At 37.6% G+C, this 21,665-nt stretch overlaps 1 protein-coding gene and 1 pseudogene across 2 annotated transcripts in view; one reads left to right on the top strand and one right to left on the bottom strand.

The window, feature by feature from the left end:
* The window catches only part of DDX10 (DEAD-box helicase 10), a 277,654-nt gene that overhangs the window by 89,432 nt on the left and 166,557 nt on the right, over positions 1-21,665 (top strand). The window lies entirely within an intron of this gene.
* LOC106833238 (small ribosomal subunit protein uS5 pseudogene) lies at positions 15,331-16,584 on the bottom strand (annotated as a pseudogene).

Genomic DNA, 21,665 nt, shown 5'->3' with positions numbered 1-21,665 from the left:
GTGTTTCATTGAAGTATATGAAGAAAATCTGGCTTTCCACATATTTATACTTGGAAGAGGAGGTGTGTTGGAATAGCTCTCTTGAATAATCGCGGATATTCTTATTTGATAGTACATTAGAACTCAACCACTGATAATTTCTTAAAGATTAGTTGCAATGTAGAATCTGAAACAATGTAGAATCAGTGAACCTTTTGTTCTTTGTCACAGTAAAACCCATTGATCTCCTCTGCACTCTGAAAAGACCTTTTACTTATGTATTATTTTTGTCTCAGGCCTAATCTTATTTTTTAAACTCATGCTTTGTTTGTTTGGAAATACTTGTTCTCTGAGTTACGCAGATCTTCCGAGTGGTGACCCATTTCATTTTATAATATCAAGTCCCCCTCCCCCTCACATTTGTTAGTATCACCACTGTTCTCATTAAGAGAAGTCTTTAAGTATTGGGAAGCTATCCAGTGCACAGTAGATACATGTTTTATAAAAATCTAATTTTCTTTTAAAAGCTTGAATTTTATCATTAGCAATAAATAGTGTCAGTTGTTTTCCTTGAAGTAACAGGCTCACTTTGTTCATTTTTGAGGAAATGTTGCAAATACCCAAGGCTCAGAACCATTGTCGGTGCTCTCTAGCCAAACATTCAGTAACTCACCTGTAATTGAACAAGCGGGGTTTGTTATTTGTGGCAGTGAGAGAGAATACTCCCTGGAGAGAACAGTGGAGTGTCTCAGTAAGAATTTGTCAGAAAAGATTTATTACAGGACTTAGGCTAATATTAGATGATTCAAGACAGGGTTAAAAGAAGGGGGCTTTACTCTGGATTAGATGCTGTGGGGAAGTAGGAATTCTATAATTAGGTACCTTACATCTCATATTTAAGCAGGAAGGAATAAACGGAAGCGAAAAGTTTAACTGGTAAACAGGCACAACAGTCACTCTTACTAGTCAGGCAATGGGGATGTTTGGGTCATTTTGTGGTTTGGGTGCTGTTCCTGTTTTTGTTTTGATCCATCATTGTCACAGTGGCCTTACCTGATGTTGATGTCCAGTTTATATTTAACAGGAGAACATCAAGGCTTAGCTGTGAGGGTCAGATCTTAGTCACATCAAGGCTCCACTGAGAGTAAAGACAAATTTCTGTCTTCCAGGGCTGCTTTTGTTTTTGTACTGCAGTTTGTCATTTCTTTCATGTAATGATGGTGTGCCTGCAAAAAGAGTAACTGGTTTGATTTGCAGCTCCAACAGTCTCACAGTGCTTTTCTTAGACATAACCATTACATTTCACTATGCAGCAGAAGTGCTTTATGGACACTTTCCATTTGGTCACACATAATTGTAAAATGACTTCTTGTAGTGGGCTGAGTAACAGCCCCTCAAAAGAGTTGTCCACATCCTAATTCCTGGAATCTGTGAATGTTACCTGAGTTAGAAGAAGGGTCTTTGCAGTTGTAATTAACTTAAAGATCCTGAGATGAGGAGTTCATTTTGGATTATCTAAGTTGGGCCTAAATCCAATGATGAGTGTTCATGTGGGAGAGAGACACACAGACAGAAGACACATTTGGAGGAGGAGACACTGTGTGATCATGGAGGCAGAGATTAAAGTGATGTGGCCACAAGTCAAGGAACACCTGAAGCCAGAAGAAACTGGAAGAGGCAAAGAATGAATTCTTCCCTAGAATCTTTGGACGGAGTGTGGCTTTGCTGACACCTTGGTTTTGTACTTCTGGCTTCCAGAACTCTGGAGAATAATGTCTATTTTAAGCCACCAAGTTTCTGGTTATTTGTTATGGCAGCCTCAGGAAATGAATACACTTGTATTTGAGGGTTGAGATTTAATGAAACCAATCATTTTTACTGGTTTATGAGGGGCATTTGTAAATTGAAACTGACGTCTTCTATTATAAGGAGTATTTGGAGGTAGAGAATACAGTGATTGCTAGTACAATTTGTTGCCAATGCCTTGATTGGTGCTAATGCACCAGCAGTTTTATCCACTGTTGTTTTTGTATCATAGCTGAAAATGTTAATGTGGTAAAACATCTTAGTATTATGAAGATAGGTTTGACCTTGTAGACTTCCTGAAAGGCTTTTGCTGGGCGCTGGCAGGAGGGGGAATGGGGGATATGGAGGTGAGGTTATGGACCACACTTTGAGAAACATTGGATAAGGAAACCTGACTCAATTTTAGAACCCCGATAGAAAATGAAGAACTTTTTTCTTTGACACTCTCTTTGTTAGGGTACAGGTTATTGCAAACACTATTCTTTTCACTGCCAAGTGACATAAACTGTAGCATAGTGTCTTGATACTATGTTCTGTTGAATTGTAACTTGTTTACTATTGTGAACCTTATTCTAATATATATGAGCAGGTAAGAATGATTTATGTCCCTGGAAAGTAGGTCTTTTACTTGTGACAGAAACCCAAATCAACCCTAACTTCCTCTTCTGACCACTCAAGGTAATTGGCTATTCCTTTTAGAGATTTGCTTATCAAGGTAGCAGTACTTACTGTTACTGTCCTGTGTTGTGATGAGGTCTACCTACATGCTTTACATACCATAGTTTTCTCCTTTGGAACCGTAAAAAATTTGTATTTGTGGTTCTCTTCTTCCACCACATCTGTGAGCCTTTTCTCTCTCTACACTTCCTAACCTGTGCCCACATGTGTGCTCATATACACATACTCAAAAGCCCCTTTCACTTAGTTGTCTAGTTGTTTTTTACTCTTTTCTTGGAATCTGGGTCTATCATTGCAGAATTACAAATATTGATTTCCATACATATTAAAGATTTTGACAGTTTATTTACAGCCAAACTGAGGAGGACAAAATACAGTAAGAGTAATTCATTTAAATATTAGAGTTTCCTATAAAGAAGTTTTAAACTGACTAATGTTTAAAAAACTCATATTCTCATTTAATTGTTTTGGAATGTGCCCTAGCGCAGAGAAGGGAGACCCAGCCCTGAAACTACTAGTTGGAAGTATGAGTGTTGGGCCCAGAGAAACATAAAAGAAGATATCTTGTTTAAATTAAACAAGAAAGAAAGTACTGGTCCCCAGAGACCAAGAGGGAATGCTGGACTGGGGATTATGCCATGCTGCAAGGCAGCACAAATAAAAGTGCTTAGTGGGTGAATGGAGTAAAGATGTTGTCACAAAAAAACCACCACAACAAAAACCAAACCATTACCAAACTATTACTCTGTAAGCATTTAAAGAAAGTCTGTGTAAGTGCTTAATAATACTAGTTATTTTCTCTTGGCTTAGAACTAGTTCACGACCAGAAAGAGAAGTCAGGGTGTTGTCTTAATTGTATCTGGTAGGAAATGTGGAGTAACTAAATTGATACAGTATGGGAGTGGATTTGCCTTAGTTTAGTGCAGTTGGTGAGGTGAGAGTCATTTGTCGTTGGCAGTGCGACTAGGCTGGCGTATTGTGGGCATTGCTCTGTGCAGGCATTAGGTTTCAGTTTTCTTCACTCTGCTGCGTTCTTTGTCATCCTTCATCCACTTAGCATAAAATTTTGTTAGTATCTGCTGTCTGCTGTTATCTTCTTTCTCTTGGTCTCTGGGGGTTTAAACTTATTTCTTATATGCTTTTTAATGTATTGCTTTCTGGAGGGAGCAGAGAAGGTATACTCATTCCATTGTGTAACTGGAAATCTCTGCCTTGATTTACCACCAAGTCTTGAATTATACCTCGGACATTAACTTTTTCTTCAATTCCTGGAACTTGTACCTAGTTCTTTTAGAAAATATTGTTTCACATTCCTTGCCCTCTCCAAACTCATGCCCTTTATAGTATTTCTTACACTGTGTTCTGTTGCCCTTGACCAAAAAGGTTTACTTTTTATAGTTTGTGTTACAAAAAAATATAGGCACATTAAATATGCTGTTTCATACTTTTCCTGGTATGTTTTGAGGGAGGATTTGAATCTGGCTCCTCTCCAGTGAAAATCACACACTGCTCGCTGTTTAGAGATTACTACTTACTGTGATCAGTATCTAATTTACTAGAGCCAGAAGACACATCAGTCTATATGACTGAATGTCTGGCAACTATTGACCCTTGGTAATTTGTTAGAACTTTTCTTACATGTTTGCTTTTATTGAAAGAACTCAGTACCAGGTAGCTTTATGAGTGACATTAGAGCACAGTGAAATGTTTTCCAAATCTAATCAGAATTGGATATTGGCTCATTTAAATGGTTGGTATTGTCAAACACATTCAGTTCTGAAAGACCTGAAATAGGTGTGAAAGCTCTCTTTAGCTCATTAGTAAAATGAAGGAAACATTGTGAATATGAGGGGTGAGTTGTCATGGGAAATTAAATAGAAATGAAAAATGTTAATAATCTTAAGTTGGTTTTGCTATGCATACTGATTTTTAAATGTGTCAGGTTACACTGGCAGACAAATGCTGTGAAGACTTTGACCTTCACAGGGAAGCATGCAGTTCCTTAGACAATTGAGTGAATGTATTAACAAATAAATGAGTGATGTCATCTGTTTCATTCAGGAATTGATGACCAGCTAACTGAAAAGAGTAAAAAGGAGGAAACATACTATGCTAAGCCTTGGTATTTGGGTCAAGTTGTGGAAATTCTAGCATCTATCCAGTTAAGTTCAACATCTCAAAACAATGCCTAACAATCTTGATCTGCTCTTGTAGCAGACTGTTCCAAGGAATAGATCAACTTTCTTTGACTTTTCTGTCCAAATGCTATTTGAAATGTAAGTATATAACTGTGACATCAAAAAAATTGATGTGATTTCAAAATTACTCGTGTGCTCTGTTTTTGTTACTTTGTCATAAATCTGCATACTTGTAGTTTCAGTGAAATAAATTTTTATTTTACATTTTTAGAGGTATAATTTATATGCAGTACAGGCACAGATTTTAACAGACACAGATTTTAAGCAAGTCCCCTTATGCCGTTTCCTGCCTCCTTCTCTTCTCTGACACAACTACTGCTTTATTCATCTAGCTTAGTTTTGTCCATTTTAGAACTTCAAATAGATATAATCATACAGGACATACTCTTTAATGTCTGATTTCTTTTGCTCAGTGTAATGTTTTAAAAAAAATTCATTTGTGCTGTTGGACGTATGAGTAGTTATTTCATTTTCAGTGCTGAGTTGTGTTGCATTGTGTGAATATGCTGCAATTTGCATAGTTCACTTGTTGGTGGACATTTGGGTTATTTCTACTTTTTGGCTAGTATGAATAAAATTGTTGGGATCAGTCATGTACAAATCTTTTAAGGACATCTGTATTTGTGTCTGTTGGGTAAATATCTAGAAATGGAATTGCTGGGTAGATACACGTTTAACTTTAAAGTAGTGCTTCTCAACTGTGGGTGATTTTGCCACCCCAGGGAACATCTGGCAGTGTTTGGAAACATTTTTTTCTTTTTTTTAAAGATTGGCACCTGAGCTGACATCTGTTGCCAATCTTTTTTCTTCTTCTTCTCCCCAAAGCCCCCCAATATATAGTTGTGCATTCCAGTTGTAAGGTCCCTCCGGTTATGCCATGTGGGATGCTGCCTCATCATGGCCCAAGGAGCGGTGCCATGTTTGTGCCCAGGATCCGAACTGGTGAAACCCTGGGCCACTGAAGCGGAGCGTGCAAACCTAACCACTTGGCTATGGGGCCAGCCCTTGGAAATATTCTTGGTGATCATTACTGACTGGGAGTGGATAGAGGTCCAAGAGACTGCTAAACAGTATACAAGGCACAGGATAGCTCTACACGCAAAGAATTATTTGGTCCAGAATATCTGTAATGTTGAGGTGGAGAATTTGTGCTTTGACCAAAACTGCCAAACTATTCCAAAGTAATGTATTATTGTACATCAGCAATATATGACAGTTTCCATTTGTTCCATATACTGTATAAAATTTGATGTCTTAATTTTAGCCATTCTAGTCATAACCTATTTATGGTTTTAATTGGCATTTCCTTTATAGCTAATGATGTCGAGCATTTTTTCATGTGCTTCTCAACTATCCCTATATCTTTTTTTCCAGCTTTCAGATAACTGACTTGGTATTGTGTAAGTTTTAGGTGTACAATGTGATGATTTGGTATGCGTATATATTGTGAAATGATTACCACAATAAGGTTAACAAACACATTCATCATTTCACATAGTTACCTTTTTTCTTTGAGAACATTTAAGTTCTACCCTCTTAGCAGCTTTCAAGTATATAGTACAGTATTGTTCACTATAGTCACCATGTTGTATATTAAAGCCCCAGAACTTACTCATCTTAGAACTGGAAATTTGTACCCTTTGACCACCATTACCCATCTTCCCCCAGCCCTCCCCTGGCAACCGCCAATCCACTGTTTATATGAGTTCAACTTTAGATTCCATATATAAATAAGATCATACACTTTTTATCTTTGTCTGACTTATTTCACTTAGCATAATTCCCTCAAGGTTCATCCATGTTGTTACAAATGGCAGAATTTCCGTTTTTATAGCTGAATAACGTTCCATTGTACATATATCTCCTGATTTAAAACTATATTACAAAACTATAGTATCAAAACAGTATGGTGCTGGTAGAAAAACAGATATGTGGACCTATGCAACAGAACCAAGAGCTCAGAAATAAACCCATGCATATACCGTTAACTAATATTTGACAAGGGAGCCAGAAATACTCAGTGGGGAAAGGAGAGTCTCTTGAATAAATGGTGCTGGGGAAAATGGATGTCCACATGCAAAACTGGATATCCCCTCACTTAGACCACTCACAGAAATTAACTCAGAATGGATTAAAGATTTAATTTAAGACCTGAAACCATAAAGCTCCTAAAAAAAAAAAAACGTAGGGGAAAAGCTCCTTGACAAGGATCTTGGCAGTGATATTTTGGATATGACAACACAGCCAAAAAAAAAAAGCAAAGATACACTGGTGGAATTACATCAAACAGAAAAGCTTCTGCACAGCAGAAAGCCAACAAAATCCCACAACAGCAAAACCAACAACAACATATAAAGGCAACCTATGGAATGGGAGAAAATATTTGCAAACCATATATCTGATAAGGGGTTAATATCCAAAATATTCAAGGGACTCATACAACTAAATAGCATAAAACCAAAACAATCTGATTCAAAAATGAGCAGAGGACTTTTAAGACTTTTTTTTAAAGAACACATACAAATGGCCAACAACTACATGGAAAGGTGCTCCATATCATTAATCCTCAGGGAAAATGCAAATCAAAACCACCAAGAGGTATCACCTTACACCTATTAGAATGGATATTATAAGGCTGGCCAGTGGCATAGTGATTAAGTTCTTGTGCTCCACTTTGGTGGCCCTGGGTTCTCGAATTTGGATCCTGGACATGAACTTACTCACCCCTTGTCAAGCCATGCTGTGGCAGCATCCCACATAGAAGGACTTACAACTGGGATATACAACTGTGTACTTGGGCTTTGGAGAGGGGAAAGAAAAAAAAAAGGAAGATTGGCAACAGGAAGTTGGCTCAGGGCCAACCTTCCTCACAAAAACCCCCCCCAAAAGAAGGGCTATTATCAAAAAGACAAGAGATGACAAATGTTGGTGGGGGTATGGAGAAAAGGGAACTCTTGTGCGTTGTTGGTGGGAATGTTAACTGATATGGCCACCATGGAAAACAGTGTGGAGGTCCCTCCAAAAATTAAAATTAGAACTACCGTATAATCCAGCAATCCTACTTCTGGGTATATATCTGAAGGATATGAAATCCCTCCTCAAAGAGATATCTATACCCCCACGTTCGTTGCATTGTTATTTACAATAGCCAGGACATGGAAACAACCTAAGTCTCCTATATCTTTTGCAAAAGTTTCTGTTCAAGTCTTCTGCCCAATGGAAACACTAGGTTTTTTAATATTATCTTGTTAAATCCTTTTTCAGTCATATCTCTTGCATGTATTTTTGCTTGGTCTGTAGCTTTCTTTTCTTTTCTTTTTTTTTTTATGGTATCTTTTTTATTCCAGAAATTTTAAACTGTGGAGTCTAGTTTATCACTTTTATTTCTCTCTTTGTTAGTGCTTTTGTGCCCTCTGAAGGTTTTGCTTTATACCAAGATATCACTAAGATACTCTTCTTGGTTATCATCTAGATGCTTTATAGTTTCAGGTTTTGTATTCTATTGGAATGGATTTTTAAATATATAGTGTGAGGTAGGGATCAAGAAGTATTTATTTTCATGTGGATTTTTAATTTTTACAGACTATTTCTTTATTTTCTTATTTTTATTTGTTTGTTTTCTTCTTCTCCCAAAAACCCCCTCCCCCCCATAGTTGTATATTCTGGTTGTAGGTCCTTCTGGTTGTGCTGTGTGGCATGCTGCCTCAGCATGGCTTGATGAGTGGTGCCATGTCTGTGCCCAGGATCTGAAATGGTGAAACCCTGGGCCACTGAAGCAGAGCACATGAACTCACTCGGCCATGGGGCCAGACCCCAGACCATTGCTTTAGAAGACTATCCTTTCCCCAATAAATTACTTCTTCTGCCTAAACTCAAGTGATCTATTTTGTGGGTATATTTTTGGATTTTCTTTTCTTCTCTGTTGTATCTGTGTCTATACTTATTGCCAATATCACACTGCCTTTAATTACTGTAGTTTTATAGTAAGTCATAGAAACAGGTAATGTAAGTCTTTTAACATTTTTCTTCTTCAATATTGTTTTGCTTTTTCTAAGACTTTTAAATTTCCGTGTAAATTTTAAGAGTATGCTTGTCAGTTTCTACAAAAAACGTGTTGGGATTTTAATGGTGATTGCATTGATCAGTTTGAGGAGAATGGACATAGTCAATATTAACAATATTGAGCCTTCCAGTTCATGAACGTGGAATCTCTCTGCATTTGTTCTTTAGAGCTTTAATTTCGGACAGCATTGTTTTAGAATTTTCTGTTACAGATCTTAAAGAGTTTTATGTTTCTTTTTTAAGTGTCTTATGATTTGTTGTAAGACTTCATTCTTTTAGAGTTGTTTTAGGTTCACAGCAAAATTGAAAGGAAGGTATACAGAGACTTGCCATATTTCCCCTCTCCCACCACATGCATAGACTCCCCCAGAATGATACATTTGTTAAAATTCATGCCTACGTTGACACATCATAATCACCTGAAGTCCATACTTTACGTTAGGGTGTACTTTTGGTGTTGTACACTCTGTGGTTTTGGACAAATGTATAATGGCACTTACCCACCATTATAGTATCACACACAGTATTTTCACTGCCCTGAGAATCCTCTGATCTTTGCCCCTTGTAAATTTCTTTTTAAGTGTTTTATGTTTTTTGATAATATGTAACTGGTAATTGAAAAAAATTATTTTTAAGTAGTTGCTAGTACAATAAACTTGGAATACAATTGATGTTTGTATTTTGATTTTGTATTCTGCAGTGTTGGTAAATTTACTTGTTCTATTAGGGTTTCTTTTTTTGGTACGTTCTTTAGGATTTTCTGCATAAACAATCCTGTCATCTGAGAATAAAGACAATTTTAATTTCTCCTTTTCAATCTGTATGTGTTTATTCATTTTTCTTGCCTACTACGATGGCTAGGACCTCCAACATAGTGTTGAATTGAATTGGTAAGAATGGACATTCTTCCCTTTTCCTTGTTCTTTGGGAAAATGCATTTAATGTATGATGTAGAGTGTAGAGTTTTAATTCCGTTTTGCCTACCCAGGGTTTGTCTTAGAGTCACCTAGGCATTTGGATGTGGAAGAAAGACTGTGATTGCCGTACTTGGATTCAGGGCAGCTTCAGGTGTCCCTCTTCTTTGAGAGCTCTTACTCCATTCCATGGGTTAATCTTGGCACCTTGCCCCCCCAGGTGAGAGTTCAGGTGCAAGGAGACAAGGTCTATATTGGCATGGCGGGGAGGGGAGCCATACTAGGTTAGCTAGTTATCTATTTGGTTATCTCATTAGCTAGATAGTTGTCTTTCATCAAATGGAGAAAGTCCTCTTCTATTCCTAGTTTTGTGAGTCCTTTTCTATTTTAAATTATGAATGGGCATAATTTAGTCAAGTGCTTTTTATACGTCTATTAAGATGATAGACAGCTTTTGTCCCTTATTTGGTTAATGTGGTGAATTACACTAATGGATTTTGCATTCCTGGGCTAGATCCAAATTGGTCTTTCTGTATTATCCTTTTTATATATTGCTTGGTTCAATTTGCTAATATTTTGTTAAGAATTGTTGCATCTATGTTCATAGGTGATGTTGGTCTGTAATTTTCTTCTATCATGTGTTTAGCAGATGTTGGTGTCAGGGTATGCTTGCCTCATAAGAGAAGTTTGATGTTTTTAAGGTTATTATTTTTCCTTGAAATGATTGCTAAAATTCCCCACTGAAGCCAGTGGTGTCTGGAGAATTTTTGTGGGAAAATTTTAAGTTATGCATTTAATTTCTTTAGTAGATACAGGGGTATTCAGATTTTTTCATCTTGTGTTAGTCTTAATTGGTTTTGTTTTCTAGGTGTTTGTCTATTTAATCTAAGTTGTTTTGGGATAATTGGATAATTTCAGTTTACCTGTCTTAAGTGTCATTGGTTCTTTTTTGCTATTGTGTCTAATTTCCTATCAAGTCTGATAAAAATTTTATTTTGGGCATTTTGTTTTTGAAATCTGGGATTTCTGCTCTTTCATTTATTATTGTTTTTTCATTACTTCAGTCTATGTTGAAATATCCATCGTTTTACCCAGTAAGTCTGTCTTTCCTGTAGGCTCTGTTATGTATTTGTTATAGAAAATCCTTGTCTATTAGGTCCAGTATCTGGATTGTTTGTGGATTTGTGTCTATTGATGGGTTTTTTTCTGTTGACTATCAGCCACATTTGCCTATTTTCTTCATGTCTAATAATTTTTTATTGTATATTGTATATTCTAGATGCTGTGTTGTAGAAACTCTGAATTTTGTTATCTTCTTTTGAAAAGTGTTCCACTTAGAAGGTTAAGTTTTTGACAGACTCCCTTGAAATTGTAGAGTCTTCATTTTTGGCCTTATTAAGGAAGTTCTATTTTGGCTTCATCCTCAGTTTTAGGACAAATTCCTTAGTCCTGGGTCCTTTCTGTAGTTTCAGTGGAAAGTCCAAGGTTTCTACTGGTTTGGTGGGACTCAAACTTCAAATTTTGTCTCCTTTACTGAGCAGCCGCTGAGATCTCTACTCAGCTCTGTCTTCCAGCTTTTGTTTCTACCTGCGTTTTTTGGAGTTTTGTCACATACATATGCATTCCAGCTGTCAGCCAAGGATTTGAGAAGAATTATACACAGGTATATGAGCTGTCCTCTCTGTGGTGCCCTCAGTTTTGGGGTTTCTCTTCTTAATTTCTAGATTTTCTGGATCTGAGCTACATGCTCGACTCCTCGGACTAATGGGCAGTGGCTGTCTGCTTTAGTGCTAGCAGTCCGTACTGGGTGGACTTGGAGTCTTCTCAGAAAACCCATATAAGCGGGTGTGGTAGAGAGAATGCTAAAAATGGCCCCTCAAGATTTCATGCTCTAATCCCTGGCACCTGTGAATATGATGAGACATCATCCCTGTGATTATGTTACGTTATGTGGCACAGTTGACCTTTGATAGGGGGATTATCTTGGGAAGTCTAACTACTCACATGAGATCCTTTAAAAGCAGAGTTTTCTCTGGATGGTGGCAGAAGAGGAACTCAGAAATTCAAAGCACAAGGAGTATTTGACATACCATTGCTGGCTTAAAGATGGAGGGGGCTGCTGAGAAAGTCTGAAGGAATTGAGAGAAATTGTTGGCTGATAGCCAGCAAGGAAACAGGGACCAGGGACCTCAGTCCTATAACCACAAGGACCTAGATTCTATTAAAAAATGATGAGCTTGGAGGCAGAATTTCCTTCAGATGTTCCAGGGGAGAACATGGCCCAGCTGACATCTTGATTTCAGCTTTGTGTTAACCCTGAGCAGAGAACTTAGTCATGCTGGCTAGATTTTTGACTTACAGAATTGTGAGCTATTAAATGGGTGCTATTTTAAGTGACTAGATTTGTGGTAATTTGAGCAATAGAAAACTAATACAATGGGAATTTCACCCAGCATGATTTCCTTTTCTTGATAATCCCCTTGAGTTTCTGCCTGGTTTTGGTTGCCCTCTAGTGCGTTCAGAGTTGTTTTACATATTTTGAGTGGAGTTTATAATTGCTACCTGTGGGAGTTCTGTACAAACTATTTTGCCATTACTGGAGCTAGAACTCCGTTTCCATATCAATTTGAGGGTTTCCTTTTCACTTAAAAATTATTTATGTAATCTTCATATTAGTTGTACAATATTTCATTGTGTTTGGAGTACCATTCTCCTAATGTTAGCTATTTGGTTCTTATTTTTGCTTTAAAAAAGCTGCAGAGATATCTTAATGAGTCTATATTTTGGTTCTATTGATTTATTAGGATAAATTTGGAGTAGAATTCTTGGGTTAAAGAGATTAGAGGGAAGAACCAACTCTTTGGAGCGAGATGGGATGTGAGTTCACATTCTAATATACTACCTAACTAGCTGTGAGACTCTGGCAAGTTAACATGTTTGAGCCTTGTTTTTATTTATGTGAAAAGGTAAGAAAATCTGTCCTTCATGGTTGTTTGAAGATTAAATTATATGATTTATAGAAAGCACTGGGAAAAGAGTGGACACTTAATGGTAGATGAGGAGATGAAGATTTACTGTAGCTATTGATGTGTTTTGCCATCTTCCTTTTCAAAAGTAGAATGCCAGTTTACAGTTGGATCCCTTTCTTTTAATAGGTCTTCTATGTAACTGATGACACAAAGAGGGACAACTACAAATAGCAGAGCACAGGACTGGGTAGCTGCAGTAAAGATGAGGAGACTTTATAATACTACCATATACCTATTTGATGCTGAATCAGGTCTCCAAAAGATATAATTGTCCTATTGTCCTTCTGAGATGACTTAGAGGGATTGTTTCTAGACACAATACCCCCCTTCCCGCCCCGTGCTTCTGTTTAGGTCTAGTCTATTTTTTTAGGACAGCAATATATATTATCTGGTTTGTTTCTAGTGTTATTGCCATTTGAATAATCGAGAGTTCCAAAACAGCTTTGTGTTGGAGGTCTTTATCAAGTGCTAATTGGATTTGTAATTTTACAACATCCTCCATAAATGTACTTGTCTCTGTGTCCTAAGGGTTGCTATTTTATTACACTGCATTGCAATAACATATTCTTAGTGGTCTACTCAAGCATTTTATTAATGTAGATACCTGGGTTATATTGTTGCAAAATGTTTCTGTTATTGACAACTTGCTCTCTTTTTATTTGGATGGGGCAGTAAATAAAGATACTTAATTTACATAAGCCTATTAAATCAAATTCTCAAGAGGAAAGAAAATAATTTTAAATGCAGTTGGCAATGTGGTGACAACTGATCTACTTACAAACAAGCTCACTGGATTCAGTGAAAAAACTTTACAATTTCGTTAACATTATTGTTTTGATATATACCAAATGGTTTTTATAATATTGAATTGCCAGAAGAAATTAGCTCCATTCCTGTTGACCCCTTTCTTCTTAGCCCTAGAGTATAAAAGAAGAGGGTTTTTGTTTTGCTTTCCAGAATGGTTCTATCAATTTATAATTGAAATGGCTTTCCTCTAAAAGGGGAACAGAGTGAGTTCGGTTATCAGAGGTTCTGAAAGCATAGTTCAAGTTGCAAACCAAAGAATCATCTCTCATTGTTTGTTTCCTTTCTTGGATGAACAATTTGCAGACTTTTTTTTTTTAGTTCCTGGTAGAAATAAAGTTAGTAAGAGTGTATGAATAGGACAACTGAATTGCTCTCTTTTTAAAAGCTGCTTCTGTAATGTTGTAAGAACTTTGTTTCCATTGGCTGTTGGGAGTTAGGAACACAGCCATCAGAAGAGGTTATTCTGGCACATTCCTCTTTGACCTCCATAAAGGTGTATTTTCTCTTTGAGAAAGCCCACTGGCAAATTCAGTTAATAGGGAACGTGGAGTTCATTTGTTTAAAGGGTTGCAGCCTTAGGGCACAAATGTAACACATCAGCTCTTCTAATTGATTTCTGACAAGCTCAGGTGATGACTTTGATATGTCAGATTATGTATGGTATGGTTGTGGGCCTTGGTTACCTTAGAAGTCATCTTTTATCTTAGGTTTCTGCTTAGGAATTGTGATTCTTACAGGAAATTCTGCAGAAGACTTTCAGATTTGATTTTGAATGTAGAGGACTCACCCACATTCTTGAGAGAGCGCAAGCCTAGAATTCTTCTCCTATTAATTCATTCTTCAATCATTTTTGAATACTTTCTGGATATGATTAAAATTTATATGATCAGTTTTTCTCATTGCAGTTAAATTCTAGTTAGACCATTTCTAAAACACTTTAGATTCTGCAGTTTCATTTCCCCAGGATCAGTTTCTGCTGGCTTCTGTTCAATGCATTTTATTAATCTGCTATCGTGTACTTTAGGCCACTATTCATGTACCGTATTATCCTCATAACTGCTATTTTTTATATGTTTGTGCACTACGTTTATGAAAGCAATTAATTTGGCTAATCCAGTGGACAGAACTGAATGTTCTTTTGCTCATCGATACCATCATTAAAGTTACAAATGAAAACTTTTTATAAGGAGCCGGTTTGCAATGTCTACTCGCCAATACTAGGCTTGGATCAAATGTTCCTGACAGCATTTAGAGTGTGAAGAGGATGGGGGCAGATTCTTGGGAATAGAAAAAGAATACAGCAAAAGAGGAATTGGGAGGAAAGCCAGAAAGAGAGTATCAAGAAAGGAAGAATAGTCAGTGGTATCGAACTCTGTCTGACAGGTTAATTTTTCTTAGATCCATCTCCTTCCTGCTCACTGAGGCCTGAGTTTAGGCCATTTCTCTATTCTTCACACACACATGCTCTGTCTGGAATATCCCTTTTCAATGTCTACAATGTTATGAATTCCTATTAAACCTTTAAAACTGAGACTTTGAGACCATTTCCTAGCTCCCATTCCCTGTGATTTCCCTCTATCTTGTATAGGCTTCTGTCACGGAACTGATTAGAATTTCTCTGTGACTGTTTCTCCCATTAGACTGAGCTTTTTAAGATAGGGACTATTTTAATCAACCTTGGATATGTAATGCCTAACACACACCTTGGCTTTAATGGAAGCTTAAAAATAATCCAGGAATTACACAGTCTTAAAAGGGGTCATTAATTTTAGCAATGAGGCAATAATTAGTGACCTTTTCCAAAGAAATTTTAATCAAGTACTGGAGGTGGAAGCCATATTGAAGTGGGTTGATAAATGAAGAGATGAGAAGGCCACAATTCAGGAAGGTTGGCTGTAAAAGGCAGGTGGTGTCAGTGGGGGCTGTAGCTGGTGGGTAAAAGAATATATGATATAGTCTTATACTAGATGTAAGAAAGGGAGATGTGAACATATTTAAAGGCCTAAGGGAAGGAGCTCCTGAACCTCATTGAAGACAGTAGGGACAGGGAAGAGCTGCAGGTTCAGGAGGAGTAGGAAGGATCAAATCCAGGGTATGGGCTCCGGTGGGCCTTGAAAGTGACAAGCAGGCCACATTCCTTTGAGAAAAAAATGAAGAAAGGTCTAAATGATTAACCTAGAAGTGAATTTTGGAGCAGAATCCTTTATTTTTTAACAAGCTTAATTCACTTTTTCTCGTAGCAGAACTGTGTGGCGACTACAGCTGGAGCCTGGATCCTCTACATGGAGACTCTGGTGTGGGTCTTTATGAGATGGTCAGTGAATTCCTGATAGGGACACTTGGTGAACATGGTCTCTCTGCAGAGGTTGGGGGTGACACAGCTGTGCGTCTTGGAGATGGCGTCACAGGTGGCCTTGGCAGAGTTGCCCAGGGTGGCATTGCAGCCCCTGGCTGAAGTGCAGCTGTTGTCCATACTAGGCATCAACGGCAGCTTCTTGGGCACAGAGGCGTAGACGATGCTAGTACCCCTGGGGGTGAGCATGAGATGCACTAGCATAGAGCTGCCAGTGACAAAGGATGGTGTAGGGCTTGCTGATCTTGTTCCGCCAGTAGCCTCACCCCACTGCAGTGATGGAGAGCTTGGATGATAGCCTGTGGAAGGCAGTGGCCACCTCCTTGGAGCACTTAACTTCCACACTGACATGTCTGTTGTAATCTCTGATGGCGACAAATACCTTGAACCTGGTCCACTGGCCAGCATGACTCTGCTTTTGCATGAGTATAATCTTCAAAATCTTTCTTGAGGGACACCCCTAGGACAAAGTCAGTGATCTGAGAATCCTTGATGGGCAGGGAGAAGAGAGATCTCCTTCAGTAGGGACTTGATCTTCATGTCCCTGACTGCGTGGCTCAGCTTAGTGATGGAGTATCCACTTCTTGTCTTCAGCCTTGCCTCTGAAGAAGCCACATTTACCTCCTATTCCAGGACCCTTGGGGCTACCTGGCCATTCTGCAACACAGGCATCATCTGCCATTTTTTGTTTTCTCAGAAGAGAAATTCAGAATCCTTTAAATCAGCTGCTTCCTCCTCTTGTTGTACCTTAAATCAGAGCCAAACTTGAGGAGTATCCATCAGCAGCATAGGATTGGTGGCAGTTGTTTTTGGTGTGTGTAGATAGTTTGAATTAGAGAACAACGAAGGAAATGTCATCTATATATTATTTTATTTTTGTTTTTGAAAATAGCTTGATTTCAGATTAGTATTATAGGTATATCGGGAAGATAGTTCTTAGAACACTTGTGAAAGATATATGTGCGAGATGATATTGTCTTATATACTACTGTATCATTCCATTTCAAAGAAGAACCTCTAGTCATTTGGAGATGCAGTTAAGCAGACAGATAGCTATCTGTTCAAATCTTTGAAATTAGATATAGGCTGTGGGAAAAGATCTTTTCATGTACAGTAAAATGACGCAATTCTTTGCTGGCTCCTGTAAGATTGGCTTGTCCTCTGTCAGCAGAATGATTGAAGTTCTGCTTCCTGTTTATAAAGCCAAACTTGTATCCTGAAAATTCTGTTGCCAGGTGTAATGCATAGGATCCTTTTCATTGTTAAGTAACAGAAAACGCAAGCAGAAGTGGCTTAAAGAATGAGGAAAATTTGTTAGTTTATGTAATGAGAAGCCTGGATGAAAGACAGTTCTAGAGTTGGTTTATTCAACAATGTTGTCAAGATAAGGGTCTGTCCATCTTTCTGCTTTGACAACCTTAGTTCCTGTTAAGTTTTGCCCTTAGACTTATCCCCTAATGATTAAAAGACACTACAGCTCCAGACCAGTTAAATGAGAATCACTGGGGGAAGGGAGGGAGTCCAGGCACTGGTCTTTTAGAAGTTCCCAGGTCATTCTATCATGCAGCTTGCTGGGACTGAGAACAGAATCACACCAAGTAAGATTTACTCTGGGGCTATAAAACCCAGCTCCCCTGAAGCATATGGCCATTTGATAGCTGAAGAAAGCAGGAGTTCTTTTAGTAAGGAATAAGGGAGAAGAATTCAGCCAATGTTGTTTGCCCCGCTACAATTGATTTAAAGTAAAAAAAACACACAAAAAACCCACTATGTTTTGAATTCGTGTGTGATCACTGTTATCACTTAAAAAAGAACTGTATAAATTGTACTACCCCTCACCTTAGAGACACATCTCCAGATAGACAGTTTTATTAACCTGGTGAACCTCAAAGAGAATGTTCTGGCTAGAAAGGAAGCAAGACTATTAAAGCACACTTTTCAGGCATTTTGTGTGCAAATAAATGTCAGTCTTTTAGGTAAATAAAAAGTAATGATCTATGTTGACTTGTCTCAGGATTGTAGCCAACTCTTGATTAATCAGAATTGAGTCTCTTCTTCATGGGTTATATAACATGTGCTCTTTGTTGTAGGTCTCTCCCTTGTTTTTTATTTTCAAATGCATTCTGCCTTCACCAGCATGTGCCAAAACAGAATTTATTATTGGCCCTCCTAAACTTTCTGTCACTTGATGGCATCACCATTTTCCAGAGGATCTGAGTTTACCCAGATGCGTTTGTGGGCAAGACATTTCACTTGTATTTGCGTAGTGTCCCTAGCAAGCTTGTTTTCTCTTCAGTCTTGCTCGCAGACTTTGTGCCACTTGAGAGTCTCTTTTCCTTTTGTTTCTCAAAATACCACCTTAATAAATCCTCCCTGTCATCCTTCCACCCACACTTTTTCATTCTTTCTGTTGTAGTTTATTCCTAATAGTGCTTCTGGAGTTACCATCCTAAAATGGAGGGAATTGTGTTGTTTTGCATTGCCTAATGATTACCAGTTATCTACAGAATAAAAATCCAATGTGGAAGATTGTTTTTTCCAAAGTAGTCAGAAAAATATCTTCCTCCTCACACACTCTGCTTTCTAATGTGACTTTGATACTCCTCCTGTGAAGAGGTAGGGTCCATGTCCGTCCGCGAGAATCTGGACAGGCTTGTGACTATGGTGGAATGGTGGAAGAGACACTAATATGACCTCCCAGACCAGGTCATAAAAAGTGATAGGAGCTTCTGCCTGTACTTCTTGGGACACTCAATACTGGAACTGAAGCCACTATGCTGTGAGAGCGAGCCCATGTAAGTATTCTAGGTTCTTTGAGTTTCCATATACATTTTATAAGCTTTTAATTACTATGAAAAAGATTGCTAGAATTTTGATGGGATTGTATTGAATCTATGGATCAATTTGCTGAAAATATCTTAAATAGTAGTAATTTTTCTGATTCTATATATCCATTTGTTCAGCTCTTTAAGCAGTGTTTAGTTGTTTTCAATGTACAAGTCTTGCGTGCATTTTGTTAAATTTATTTTTAATTTTTTTTTTGCACTAATGGTGGCAGGCTAGATAGGGTTGAGTTACTAAAGAAGACTCAAAGGCTACAAAGTGACAAGGCTTCCAAATATATTGCAGGGAAAGGATGCAACATAGCAACAGGAGTAGAACATTAAAGATATGCATTGCAGCCAGAGGCTTCCTCATAGTAAGGGATCTAGAGGCGCTAGGCATGACCTCTGTTCTCTCTGTTGGTCATATGGACACACTTTTTCTCTCAGATCAGGTGTCACTGATGTCTGCATAGAACCATGGAATTTCAAATGGAGTCTAGGGTGGTGGTACTTTTACCCTGTTGATCATGTAGGCATAGTCTTTCATGTAACCAGCCCAGTGGTAGAGCCCTTTCACTGAGACCAGATGCACCAAATCTCACTGATCAATAAACATTTCTGACAGTCTGGTACATACTTTCCTGAAACTCACCTTGGACCCATCAGCACAAAGCAGCACTATTAAGCAGTACATTTTATGTTTTCATGGGGGTCAGTGCCATGCAGATACATCCTTACTTCAGCAAAACAGCTCAGGCTAATTCTAGGTGTTCTGAAATTAACCCGCATGTCTAAATATTTTTCTTGGGTCCTATTATAATTGGTATTTAAAAAAATTTCTATTTCCAAATGTGTATGACTTTTATGTAGAAATAAAAACCACTTTTGTCTATTGACTTTGTATCCTGTGACCTTGCTAACTCACTCACTAGTTTAAGTAGCTTTTTTGTAGATTTCTTAGGAATTTTCACATTGAAAATCATGCCGTCTTTGAATAAGGATAGTTTTTGTTTCTTACAGATTTGTATGCCTTTTATTTCTTTTCCTTGCCTTATTGCGCTGGCTAAGAACTCTAGTACAGTGTCGACTAAAAGTGATGACAGCCTTTTTTTTTTCATGATCTTAGAAAGTATTCATTTTCTCAGCTTTAAGTAGGATGTTGCCTCAGGGATTTTTGTAGATGTCTTTCATCAAGTTGAAGCAGTTCCTTTTCCTTCTATTCCTAGTTATTATCATGAATAGGTATTGAATTTCATCAAATACCTTTTCTGCTTTCATTAAGACAATCATTTGGTTTCTCAGGGGAGGATGCTTAACTGTTAATATGGTGAACTATATTGTTTTTCTATGTTAAACCAACTTTGCATTCCTAGAATAGACCTCTCTTGACCATGATTCTTTTTATATAGTGCTTGATTCAATTTGCAGATGTTCTATTAAGAATTTCTACTTCTCTATTTATGAGACCTAATGGTCTGTGGTTTTCTTTCTTTCTTTGTCTGGTTTGAGTATCAGGGTAATGCTTGACTCAAAGAGTGATTGGAAGAGTGTTCCGTTTTCAATATTTTGCACAAATTTGTGTAGCATTGTTATTTATATCTCAGATGTTTGGTACAATTCACCAGTGAAGCCATCTGGCCTGGCAGTTTTCTTTGTGAGTAAGTTTTCCACAGAATCTTGAATTAAATTGGACTCAGTAATAGTGAGTACAGATCTTAGAAGTTGGCATAAGTTGATTTATTCTTCTGGTAACTGTCTCATATAGAATTCAATAGTAAGTTCAAACAAAAAGGCATAGAGAGAATTCTTATTATCTAGGATAGCAAATTTAGCCTTTTAAATAAAAATTTTGTTTCCATAATGTGGTATAACTATTTAAATTTTATTATGGTTCACATTCATGTTAATGTTCTTTACATGATCCTGGTCTCATTTTCTTTTGGTATATAAAAGGAGAAGGGCTCTTTTAGTACCTTTGTCTGATTTAGGACTTTGTTTTAACCTCATTCCAAGCTTTTCTCTCATGCTGCAGTGGAGATGAATGCAAAGGAATCCACACTAGGATATACCAAGCATTACATAACTGTTTTTTAAGTGTACAGTTCACCACTAAGTACATTCACGTTGTTTTGCAGCCCATCTCCAGAACTCTTTCGTCTTGCAAAACTACAACTCTGTGTATTAATTAAACAGTAACAACCTATTTTCTCCTCTCTCCAGCCCTTGGCAACACTATTAAACTTTGTTTCTATGAATTTGACTGCTCTAGATACTTTATATAAGTATAATCATACAGTATTTGTCCTTTTGAGACTGGCTTATTTTACTTAGCGTAGTGTCCTCAAGATTCATCCATGTTGTACCCTGTGTCAGAATTTCCTTTCTTTTTAAGCCTGAATATTAGATCTCTTTTTTAAGAGCAGAGTTTTTATGGAAAGAGGATTGAGGATGTTAGAATATTAAATATGTGAGAAGAATTACTATAGTTCGCAGATAGAGTATGGGAGTAAAAGCAGATTCTGGGGCTTCTGAAGTTCAGTTTTGCTTAGCTTTACTTGTGTAGAACAGCAGAAAAAATATGCCACTTGGGCATAAGGATTATTTTGAGTTAAAGCACATAAAAAATAGCAGATGCAGGAAGGCCACTCTGACCTTCCTTTTTCTTCCTGAAAGCAACACATAAAAAGTCGCATGTAAAAGGTGCCCTCCTGATACTAGGAGAAAGGAAGACATTCTTATCACTAGAGATGGGGAGTAGAGACTGAGAAAGATCTGCACGAGCCAACCTTGTTAAACAGACCTTTACCTTCCTAGTCACTTTTCCACAATTAACTGCTCTAGCCTGACCCCTTTGTCTTGTCACATCTGCACAATTTACTGCTCTTTGTCCAACCTCATATATAAACTTTTGAGTTGTAGCTGCTTCTTTGGGTCTTCATTTTCCTTGTAAAGGCTTCCATGTAAGTAAAAAAATTACTAAATAAGATTTGTATGCTTTTCTCCTGCTAACGTGT

This window comes from Equus asinus, chromosome 20 (genome assembly GCF_041296235.1).
Source record: "Equus asinus isolate D_3611 breed Donkey chromosome 20, EquAss-T2T_v2, whole genome shotgun sequence".
In the NCBI taxonomy this organism is placed as follows: Eukaryota; Metazoa; Chordata; class Mammalia; order Perissodactyla; family Equidae; genus Equus; species Equus asinus.
Note: the sequence above shows the minus strand (reverse complement) of the source record. Positions and strands in the feature narration are given on the sequence as shown.